A 10,379-nucleotide genomic window follows, 5' to 3' on the forward strand; every position below is an offset into this window, starting at 1 on the left:
TACTGTCTCCTAGGTGCTTCTTTTTGTTCATAAGACAGCAGAACAATTTAAGGATTTGCAACAGAAAACTTGAGTCATTATTTGTACAGGACAGATGAAAACGAAGCCACTGTATTCCCAGAAACCTCTTGAATTACTGTAATTAACACCCAGTGTACCAGGTTTCTTTTGCAGATTTAATGATTGTCAGCAGCTACTACACCTTTTTCACATTGTATCTTTGTTCAGCCATCTATAATTTTATGTTGTTTTTCTTCTTTCCTTCTTCTCTTAGACCAAAAACAGTTTAGGGACCTGCATATCCTGAATCTCTTTATAGCTATTATAAAATAAACAGCTTGCTTCTGAGTTCCTTACAGGTATAAAATGCATGGATTCAGTAACGCTTCCTAAATATTGAGGCAAAAATGAAATGAACAAATAATAGAGGGGTTGCCACAATGATAACTTTCAGCAGCACAGGAATAGAACTTATTTTCTCCCAATGTAGTAAACATGAGGAAGGAATAAGAGCAAAACTACTTATCTCCACTTTTAAAGTCCTTCCACTTGCCCTCTTACCCATCAACTTTTATAACACAAAAAAGAATAATGGCTCCTGCCTCTTTTCAAGCTATAACACAGGTCTCAACTGTCTATTTGTCCAATTTTTCAACAAGCACATTCAGTTTTCATATTGTCTTGAGATGTATCACTCCTAAATAAAAGCCTGCAAACCCAACAACACCCTGATGTCTAAGAAAAAGTTTATAATGTTTGGATACATGCTGCATTGTGACTTCTCGTTACCATCAACTGTAGCTTCTCTCATCAGTACCACAGGGTCATCCTGTCTCTCTGTGGTATTCATCTCTTATTTTATACTTAAGTTTAAAGTTCTTTGGGGCTGGGAGCTGCCTCTAGTTTTATATGGCACCCTACAAATTAGAATGTTGCAATGGAAATTAATTAATTCTATAAGACTAGTAATAACAATCCTCAGATGCTGGGTTTACCACCTGGAACCTAATTCATTCTTTTAGGACAACAGGAAGAAGGGTGGAATTCTATTAAGGAAGCAAACACAAAATAATCTCAAACATTTGAAATCAACACTGAGATAAAAACAAGTATGAACTTAAAGCCATCTTCAACTATTTTCTCAAATCCTGCTCCAAGAGAAATAAAAAAGGACATTAAGCTGCTTTTTTTCTCTTTTTTTTTTTTTTTTAACCAGCAAAAAATGTACTCACAGGCACAAAATTCATTACCCTAAAAGTAGGGCAATAATCAGGTTTCAAGAATTGTTATATTGGTGAAATTTGGAACAAATCTGGAAGGAGATACAGAGTTAATTTGCTGAATTCCTCTTGAAACAAAGATAACAGTCAACACGGCAGGTAATGTGTCCGTTGTGTATTTGTGAGGACTGCCACTCACATGCATATGTTGTCTAACAAGAAAAAAACAAAGCTCATGTTTTATGTAATCTCAGTTTAACACCTGAAGAACTTCATTTGGGAGAGACAGGACTATAATCTCCCAGACCTGTAGCTTTAGTTCCAAGGGGAAAAAAGACTCAAGCTTTCAATATTTAGTTCTTGATCAAAAGAGGATATTAAAGTATGCTGGGCATGAACTTTGAAGAGGAAGTCCTCTCTCTGTTTTGTTGATCCAGGAGGGACTGCACTTGGAAACATCAAGGCTAATCAGAGAACCAATAGCAAAAAAAGCAGCTCCTTCACCTTCCAAGATTTCCCATCATCCTTAAGCTGGAGTTCTTTGAAAAATGCTAGTAGATTGGCCCCATTCACTTTCATGTTTGTATCCCCAAGTGATTTCAAATTAAGTATATTCAGCATTTTTATCTAGTTGCCGACTCTGCTTTTTTTTTTATCCTAACCTCTGTGAGTAAGACAGCCTTTTTTACTTGCACGTTACCATCAACAGAAGTTTCCACTATAAGTTAGGCTGCCAGCTAGATCTTGGTATCCCCATTGCCACTGGATTAGGTATTCTGTAGCTTCAAAGCAAGACTTCAGGTACTGTGCATTTGTATTTAATACTCTGAAATATACAGCTGCAGATACTAGTTATGTTTTCAGCCTCTGTCGTTACCTCATGCAGTGAGAGCTACATAGTTAGCAATATCTCAGCAAGCTAATTAATGCCAGCTAATGTTAATTAATGTGTCTGTAGATACATTTGCTGTCAGCCATACCGCATATGAGCCATCAGGGTAAGTAGATTTGATGGAATTCACCCAGGAAAATAATGTTTTCATAAAATCTTAGTGTTTTCACACAGTGATACACATAACTCTGACTTTGAGTCTGGACCCTGTACTTTGTTAAAGCTATGAAGACTGCCAGGTCCACTCTGCCCAGGGCCCTCTCTGCCTGTACAGCAAGGCTGATGATTCCCAAATATGCCAGTCCTACTGTTTGCATGCAGAGATATACAAATTCCCCAGAATCAGAAGTTCTTGTATATCTATATGTATCACTGGGCACACACAGTAGATTTGATCTGCACATGATCTGTAAAAACTTGTCATGAATTTCAAGGTAAGTGACAGTCCTGGAAGCTGAATATTGAGAAATCTGATAGATCATTGGTCGAAACAGAAGAGTGATAGATACTGCTAAAAAGATTATTTTTCCCATTAATGCACGCAATTGTCAGGTCAGATTTTTTTCATGGTCTCACGCTCTTAGCTGAAGTTTTTTTAGCTTATAATCAATGTCACTTGGAAGGTTTTTTGGTGACATGTTTTCTTTTCCCCTTCCTCTTTTATGATTTTCCAGTGGGGGAAAAAAAAAAAAAGCACTGAATTGTATTTCAACACTTCTTACAGATCAACTCTGCTCCTTATTGCATGGCTGTTCTAAAGACTATTGGAAAAGAACCTTTTAAAACCTCAAGACTTTTTGATGAAAAAAAAGTATTTATAAAGTTACGCTGTGCACCCTTATTGTGTGCATTTAAAATTCATTTTTTAAAAGAAAAGGTAAGATCAAACCTTAGAAATATGCATGACAATGTCTGTAGACCGACGAAAAGTTTGAAAATTACATGTTATATATTAGCCTTTTTGCAGGTTTTGCATAGGAAGGAAATACGTTTATATCTGCACTGTAGATATATACTTTGGAAGACTTTTTGTATCTGTTTCATGGCCATAATAATGTTTACAGACCATTGCCTAATGCTTTGATATAGACAGATGAAGTAATAAGAGTTCAAATGATTACAGCTGCTCCAGAGCTAAAGGAAATCTTGAAACTGCTCATATCATCTGACCTTTTTGTATCTTATTGTTACATACTAATTTTAGAACAAGTCTGGGAAGAATGATCTGCACAGATTACTTGCCTTTGCATTCATCAGAGTAGGTGAAATTATAGAAAAAAAAGATAAGTGCAGCAGAACAACCTTTTCCCATCACAATAAGAACAGAAATAAGAAAAAATGTTTTTGTTCAAATGCCGTTTCTTTCCTTTCCTAAGTGTAACTACAATGGATCTAGCAGTGTTATTTAACAATTTATGAATAGTAAAAAGTTGCTATGCTTGTGATGGTCCAAGAATATAGATCAGATGAGATTTTCAGAGAGATATAATACCTTTTATTAGACCAAGGGATACATTCTCTTAAAAAGAAATGCTTTTGGACCCCTAGCTTTTTATCACACATTAGATAGGAGCAAAGGACTTCAAGCTTAAAACAGGTTAAGGATAATTGCTCAGAGCTGAATTTCATTATGCTAATCAACTAGAAAAACTGCAAGATTTGCAAGGCTGGATGATTCTCTGTGGAGCAAAGGTAGTTGTGAGCAAGAGAACCATAGGAGTCTTATCAGCAGTGACATGATGTTGTGAGACAATTGATATACACTTATTTTGGTTTACCAGTCTTTTTTTCTGCAGGAGTAATAATTTTAATGAGTTAAAACCATTTGTAAATTAACAGAAAATCTGGATTTCCATGGGGTTACTACAAGACGGTGGTGGTGATGCTGTTTTCTGAACTCCAAATAAAAGCTGTGCAGATTTTTTTCCAAGAATGGCAGCCGAACACTCAATGAAACACCAAAAGGTTAGGAAGATGCCAAAGGCACAGAAATTGCTACCTAGCAGCTTGTTTATTTCTTTATTTTGGACAAGACAGAGTGGTTGAAGTGCTTAAGAAGCACAAGTGTTTAAGGCTGTCCTGGGCTTTTGTGGGATGGTTCACAGGCAGGGCAGGTAGCAGGAGAGAAGCAGAACTGCTTGTATCCTCTGCAGGGCAGTGATGGCTAACACAGACAAGTACAGCCCAGTGTCCAGATCCAAAAAGATGGAAAATCAGCTCCCTTGTCAGAAGCTATGGCTCAAAGCTTGACCCCTGAAAGTGTGTACTCAAAGAGGTCAGAAAGGGTCAAAGGATCAGTAAACTTTGACAACTCATCTAGCACTCTGGAAATCTGTACAGAAGCATTTTCATTGCCTCTCAACATGGACTTCTCTATACTAATCTATGAACTTTTCCCTAGTAACTCATATGCATGGAAATTATATGTGTAACTTCAAAGGATGGTGCTACAGTAAAACAAGTTACCACACAACAAAAAAAGGTTGCCACACTGATGATTTGAGCTCCATAGGTGAGTTCAAATCAGAGATATTTAATTAAATTCTCAAAGCCTTATCCTGGCCCCCATAAAGAGCTCAGAAACTTGCCTTATTCACAGGGAGAGATTTAAGTGTATAATAAATGCAGAATTATTACTGTACAGTTTCTACTTCCCTCAAAAGACTCAAGCAATAGTTCTGCTGATACTGCACACTTTCCCTAAAGAGATTATTATGGTAATCCCAAATATTATACTACCCAAGCTATCTTATATTTGAGCTCATCAGATCCAATGTTCTGCAAATAATCTCTAGCAGCTTTAGCTAGTGTTTATATAAGCTGTTCAGGACGGCTACTTGAGCAGTGATGACCATGTTTTCTGTGCAATTTACTACACAGTAAACGTCCACTTGCTCAAAAACTAGCAGCCTATACAGAAAACACGTTGCACACGCAAAGTTCTTTCCTATGAAAAGTGCACTTAGTATTTGCTCTGCCAACCTATTTGTCATAATTTGTGGATGTTTCACTTAAATGGTTTACAATATAGTAGGCATTTAGCAGGACAAATTCTTTTCCTGCCTTACTTATCTTTACTCAGAAAGCTGCCTAGAGAGTGCCCAGTGTTTCTGAACAGCACTCAAACCCAGAATTTCATGCCATACAAAATCATAAAGGGAAATGAGGACTGTTGCACAGTTCAGGTCTCCACACAGAACCAGCTGACACTCAGCAATTTGAGTATTCATGACTCAGTTGCCACTAAACAGAGCCTGAAGCCAGCCTCTGTATAACTGGAGGTTTCAAGTATAATCCTATTTAACTCCTCTTCTACAACTGTTTATTTTCTGAACTCCTTCTCAAGCACTTGCTCTGATAAAGGGAAGAAAGGCTGCACCAACAGCTGGGATGGACAGCTATAAGGAACAGCAACATCACGTGGGATGGGTGTTAGTAGTGCAATATTACAGTGCACTGTGAATGATTAAGGATTTAGGAGGTTTGTTCAACCTGCGGATGCACAAAAAATAGAGTTGCTGGACCTACAAAGAATGCAGCTTAGAGAAAGTAACAACTGGGTCAGAACCTTCTTCTATTGTTCCGCCCCTTAAATATTTATTTCTTCCAGTATTTATACCTCATGCAAAAGTTGTCTGCAAATTATGAAATACTTAGAGTTTAAAATGCTTTCCTCTTTTGGAAACATATAAGATAACAGAGAAGAATCAAACCATCTAAATCTTTACTTCTGAAAATTAGTAAGTTATACACTGCTGGAAATAAATACAATTAAAAAATTATAGAAAAATCACTAAGTGATACTTACAATGGAAAAGTACTTTACCTTCATATGAGTAAGTGAACACACCTTCAAAATAACTGGATATTTACATTCCATTTCTGTGGAAATCCATACTGATTTTTATGGAGGTCTCAGCATGTTCTACTTTTTATCAACAAAATATTGGAAAAGGAAAAAAGGGAGGTTGAGATTTGAAAAAAGTCCAAACTTAATACACACCCAATAGGACTAACTAGTGCCATTTTTAAGATTTCATAGGAAAAAGACATGTTTAAAATGTCAACCTTAGTAGGAACAAAAAAGCACTTCAAAGTCCAGAAGTCGCTACCTATGGTAGCATACATAAAAAGGATAATAATTTTGTTTCTTGTGTGCACCTTTAAAAAACAAATTTGATTTTCTTTCATAACCATTGTTACAGCTATCTTAAACATTACCTCTCATGACACTGTAACCAAAGATGCCTTTTTACTTTACAAGTTATGAAAATGTGACTTAAAATGACTTAAAGACAAGGTTAAAGCGTACTTGTTGGTTACTAATGGGTTTTGCAAACTCTGAAAAATGTTATTTTTCAGCTTTGTCTCTCTTCTACATGTTATAGACAAGATACAGAAAAAAAACTTTCATATCTAACAATGGTGTGTAACAAGGATATATTTCATATGGTAAGTATTCTGCTATGGAAACCATATATAAAATAAAATGATGTTTCTTTTGCTTTAGCAATTAGCCCAGTTCTTTATTTGTCAGACTAACGTAACTGATTCCCTATACCACATCACTGTTACTAGCAAAACAGCCCTCTTTATGTTCATTTGAATACGCATACCTGCAAGATTGTTTAAATATTTACTTACATTAATTGATCATATCCTCAATTTCCCCCAAATATTACACCCCCTCTGTGAATTTTACAGTTGTAACACTTACTGTAGCAAGCAAATGTCACAATATTTACATTTCTGGAAATTTAGTCCTGGGAGTTTTCTTTCTCTAATACTGAAAATTAAGCACAAAAGTAGCCAGAACTAACCAGAGAAGTATATACACTTAGTCATCTGAACACATACATTTAATTACAGAAAAGCTAAAGGACTTTCAGGAAGTCCTGCACACAGAATATCAAGCACTACAGAAAGTGGACCATGAACAAAGGTGTGGGAATGGCATAACAGGGGAGTACAAAGGGTTATTTTGCACATTGATAAGTAAAATTCTTGTCAACATTCCTGCTCCCCCCCATGCCCCTAACCCTCAGCACTCCTGTTTCATGGAATGTTTCTCATTCCTGGAATCTCTGTAAATCTATCTCTCCATTACAATTAAAAATGCTTAATTATACTGTTTTTTGACTGCCTTATGCAAGATATCATCAGGAAAATTTTAGCTGAGTTGACTATTACAATCATGTACTTTGATTAATGATACTTTGGTGAACCACAGGGCATGATGCAACTTAAAAACCCAAAGCATTTTAGTAAGCTAAATATATTGTATATTTGCAGTCCTGATAAACCACTAATTAATGCAGCTTTTAATGTTAAATGTTTTATAGCTTAAAGCTTCTTGCCAAAATAGCTAAGTAACGCTCAAGGAAAAGTTGAGAAGGAAGAATACATAAGCATAGTTTATGTCTTTATTTTTGTTAATGAGCATGATTCAGTAGCAAAAGCCTTCTTAAAAATGAGAGTTGCTTTTTTTTTTTTTTCTTTTTTTCTTTTAAGACAGAAAATCATCAAGCTGGCTGCCCAAGGGAAAGAAGGGATGGGGAAATGTATTTCTGCTGGTGCAGATTTTGGTTCTGGGTTGCACTAAGTAAATTTGGAGTAATTCAACACACTCAAGTAGAATTATAGCACTACAGCAAAACAGAGAATCTAACTTGCATTGTTGGGGACTTTATGTAACTGCCTTCACAAGCAATGGAATAATTTCCCATCCGCTCTCCTGGATCCCTTTCATTACAATGCCTTCACCCGTACATTAGGCACAATATAACTCTTACAAGCTAAAATGAGAAGAGACATAGGCAACAACAAACAAATAATAAAAGTGATTTCAGTCTGAAATGACTCTGAAATACTTCTGATGTTCCCTTCTTTGACCTTTTTGAATTTGTTCATATTTTTGATCATCACTATGGATTTCCACATTTGCACATTTTATTTAAAACATTTGCCCCATCTTTTGAAAAGCAATCCAAATCAGCTGGAGATATTCTTGGATTTGCATCTGTTGCTGTCTGAAAAACGTTATACTTCCCAACTGTTTACTTACCAACTTAATCTGCCATCTTTTAACACAGTAGGAAGAATTGATCTTTAGTAAAACTCCAAGTGCAGTTGTCTCAAGAATAGATTTGGTACAGCATGATTAATATTTCCCTATTTACTCTTCATTGGAATACCTCACATTGTTAAGGAAGTGAAGAAGAAAAATGTTTCAACTCACCAGTTGCATCGGTTTTTATTCTGGGTTGAATATCACACATTTTCTCGTAAATAAACAAGACTCCTAGGAGCAGAACAGTATTCTTCCTACTACTCTACTTATTCACAGTTACACCTGTGCTGTTGCAAAAGTAGAGTCTTAACAGACTGCATTAACAAGATTAAATGGAAGAAGTGATAAAGGCATAGACTGTTCCATTTCATGAAGGAAGGGAGGAAGACTGCTGGAGGAACTAAGTAATGAAACAACATTTTCTTTTGATACTATCTTCATGTAGAATGCATTTCTTATTCCAGGCCAATCATTTAAAAATAATACTTCTTTTCTGGAAGTTCTGAAAATAAATCTCAGCTTTCCTTTTCCACCCATTGTTTTTATTTCAGACATATATATAACAAATGGAGGAATAGAATGGCAGATGTAAGATGCCAGATTCTTACAGACCAAACTACCATCATGTGAAATAACACCTATATCCTACCTACGTGCATCCAGAGCTAAAAAGGTAATTTGCTTATAGTGTTTTTAGACTCCATGTATCAGACCTGACTGAACTGCCCATGTTGGACACCCATTACATTAAAGGAATATCAATTGAATCCCAGTTGCCCTTAGTTTGTACTGCCAGTAGGAATTTAGGGGTAAGTTCCCAGTATGAATTTCTAACAGATTTGCTCAGAGCCTGGAACTACTATTTTTTTTTTCCCTAGGCTCCCGAATTGACTAGAATTTCATCCTGGTCCACAGGTTATACTTGCAAGGGCATGCAGTCGCTGTCATGCACCAAACATGGTATAGACAAACACAAGCACTGCAAGCTTTACACAGACTTTCTGTCAAAAACAAAACAAGCAAAACAAGACGTGAGAAGAGAGCACTTTTACAAGACACCTAATACATTAAATACAGCGTCCTCTCACTAATTCACTTTTCTTTTGGGAGTCTTGTGGGTTTTCTGTGCTTGGAAGGAATTCCCCTCACTTCCCCATTACACATTTCCCAGGCTTTTTTTGCTGGAAGAGCTCTTCAAGGTTACTTCATTTCCAGGTAACCTTTCCTTCTTAAACCATTTCTCATGTCCTAACCTTTTGCATAAAGTACTTGTTGGAATAAGAGATGATTCAGATTTTAACAGTTCTGTCCTGCTAACTCTGCATAATCATTCCCTTGGAATTTGTGCCAAAGATAAAACAGAGAGGACTTCATTTTCAAGATTCAATAAGCCTGATATATAGAGAAGACTGTTAATCCTATATACTCCTAAAAAAAAAAGATGTTCAAAATTGCCACCATCTCAACCACTTTGCTTTGAATGCTTGTTCTTCTTAGATACAACAGTTGAGGAATTTTCAAAAAAAGAAACCAATGCAAGAGGAAATATTAGGGGAGGGTTCCAAAGTTTATGAAAATAAGGAGAATTATTGAAGATTAGGAAAAGTACAGAAAACAAACAAATACATGAGCTGGGAATAGGCAGCCTGAAAAAATATTTTTCCAATAATGAAGAAAAAATTATTTGAAGGCTAATAAGAAACAGGATGAGTTAATTGCTTATAATAACTCATTTAAATCTGCATAAACATTACACAGCTATTTTTTTCATGACTGTTGCTAGAAACCAGTCACGTAGGCCTACATGTGATGTTGTGGGATCATAATCTTAAATAAGGTCCCAAACTCTTGGCCTGCTGCACTTCAGATGAATAAAAATTCCCTGGCTTGCTAAAAGAATAGGAATTGCCCTCTCTCTATTATTTCATAAATGGAAGCCTTTGATGTTATGGGGCATAATTTTTCTTGACTGGATAAATAATTGGTGCATAATTTTCCTCCTGTTGCAACAGCATTTCATTCTGCTGAAGCAGTGATTGCCTAACAAGATTTTTAAGTCTCACAGTTTCATAATATATTACAGTTCCCTATTAGACACACCACTTTCCTCTCAGATAAAAAACATGGATCAAAGAAACGGCCAAAAGAAATGAACAACATTTAAGGGTTCTTTTTCCCTTTTCTCCCTCTCTAATTT

The sequence above is a fragment of the Nyctibius grandis genome, chromosome Z (genome assembly GCF_013368605.1).
Source record: "Nyctibius grandis isolate bNycGra1 chromosome Z, bNycGra1.pri, whole genome shotgun sequence".
NCBI classification, from domain to species: Eukaryota; Metazoa; Chordata; class Aves; order Nyctibiiformes; family Nyctibiidae; genus Nyctibius; species Nyctibius grandis.